The following is a 1,758-nucleotide window of genomic DNA, read 5'->3' as shown; positions in this document are numbered from 1 at the left end:
GGAGGGCCCTTTGCTTTGAATTCCCACCGCTCAAAGGCCTTTTTCTGCTCTGCTTTTCTTCAGCTGGGCTTAAAATACACAGCCCTGGAAGAGACCTTTCGATGATGAAAACTGCTGTGACCCAGCGCCTGACGGGGGCCTCCGGGTGCGGGACTGTCCTGCAAGGCAGCATGGCTCGAAGCTCGGACCTGTTTGTGCGGTGGGTGCTCCCAACCCTGCCCTTCTGAATAACCTGTTCTGATCAGATGTGCCCCACATTAATTAAAGGTTTCATGTAAAATTATCATTTTCTAAACGGCTTGTGCTGTAATCCGTATTGTTAACACCTTTTTTAAACGCACGTGTGTACGCGATGGAACTGGGGTCACTTCGAACCCCGTATCCACAGAACGAAACATCAGGCATTTCACTGTGTTTCCCCGGAGACGATGCATTCCAGAAGGCCAGCTGACCGTGGCCTGTGTGCGACCCAAGGCCAGGCTAACTCTGCCGCTCTGAGGCGAGGCCGTCGGATCTCGCCGGGCACCTTGTCACCTGAGAGCGTGCGGCTGCTGAACAGACAAGTGGATCTGAACGCGGATCTGCCGCTGTGCGCTGTGCACAGGGTACGTTTCCTGTACCCCAGAAGCGCTGTGACGGGGTGACACGTCCTGTACCCCAGAGGCACTGCGAGGGTCGAGGCACGCGGGCGCGCACAGAGGGGCTCGTGGCTCGTAGGCACCAGGACGACTCGGTCCCCTGCTCCCCGCTGCCGGGTGACCGGCCCTGGCTGACCTCCCTGGTCCCGCCGCCCACGACCCACCCTCGCGCCCTGTCGGCACTCAGAGTCGAGCGTGGCCCCGCGAGGCGCAGCCCCCGTCACCCTCAGAGCTGGCAGGAGGCTGGTGACCTGGGCTGTCGGCACCCGCCGGCCCCTCGCTGACTGACTGACTGCCCAGTGGCCCCTCAACCGTGAAAACACGCAGTGAGCTGGCTTGTCTGGAAAGGAAGAAAAAGGCGAGACCGTTCCTGTCCTTGGCATCGGGATCCGCCTGTCACTGTGTCGAGGGCCAGCGACACTGCACGGGGGACGTGGAAGCAGCGAGCAGCCCTGGAGGGGGCCCGCAGGATTCCTTGCGAACGTGACCGAAGCGCTGACTTGGAGGGGGCTGCCCGAGGCCTGGCTGCACCCCCAGGTCCCCCAATCCCACACGCTGGTTCTCATAAGGTGCGAGGAAGTGTCTGTGGTTCAGAACAGCGCCGTGTGGGGCTAAAATTGGCTCCCAGGAGCACTGGGCTGCAGCTGGTGACTCCAGACGCTCCGCAGAACCTGGCGTTTTCTGTTACGGAGGATCCGTGCGGAGTTCGAGGCGGGAAGTTGGAAGGTTCGATGTGCCAGTTGACTGTGGGCTCCATCCCATCTTCAGGCTGTGAGTCTCAGAAGTGTGTGTGTGTGTTTGGTTTTACACGAGTAGCTAAGTAAGATCGTTATGTACTATTATGAGAATTAACAGTCGATAGAAAAAGTAAAGATGTGGTTTTTAAAAACTGGTCTCATATTGATCTTCTATCTGTCTATCTAGAGCGAATTAAAACAGGGAGCGAGCGAGAGGCATAGTCCACATTTCAGACGGAGGAGAGGAGTTTTTACGACTTCATCGTTGTCACAAGCAAGTCTTCGATTCGGTGGATGGTAAAAGCCTCCCACACGGACCTGAGACCTTGAACTATCTTATTAAGGAATTGCTAGAAACAGCTGTTTCCATGGTAATCCTGAAT

The 1,758-nt window shown here is 56.9% G+C and overlaps 1 protein-coding gene across 1 annotated transcript in view; it reads right to left on the bottom strand.

Moving 5' to 3' along the window:
- The window catches only part of CRB1 (crumbs 1, cell polarity complex component), a 92,335-nt gene that overhangs the window by 1,183 nt on the left and 89,394 nt on the right, over positions 1-1,758 (bottom strand). The window lies entirely within an intron of this gene.

This window comes from Pteropus vampyrus, unplaced genomic scaffold (assembly GCF_000151845.1).
Source record: "Pteropus vampyrus isolate Shadow unplaced genomic scaffold, Pvam_2.0 Scaffold131, whole genome shotgun sequence".
NCBI classification, from domain to species: domain Eukaryota; kingdom Metazoa; phylum Chordata; class Mammalia; order Chiroptera; family Pteropodidae; genus Pteropus; species Pteropus vampyrus.
The sequence above is the reverse complement of the archived record's forward strand: the minus strand, read 5'-3'. Positions and strand labels throughout refer to the sequence as shown.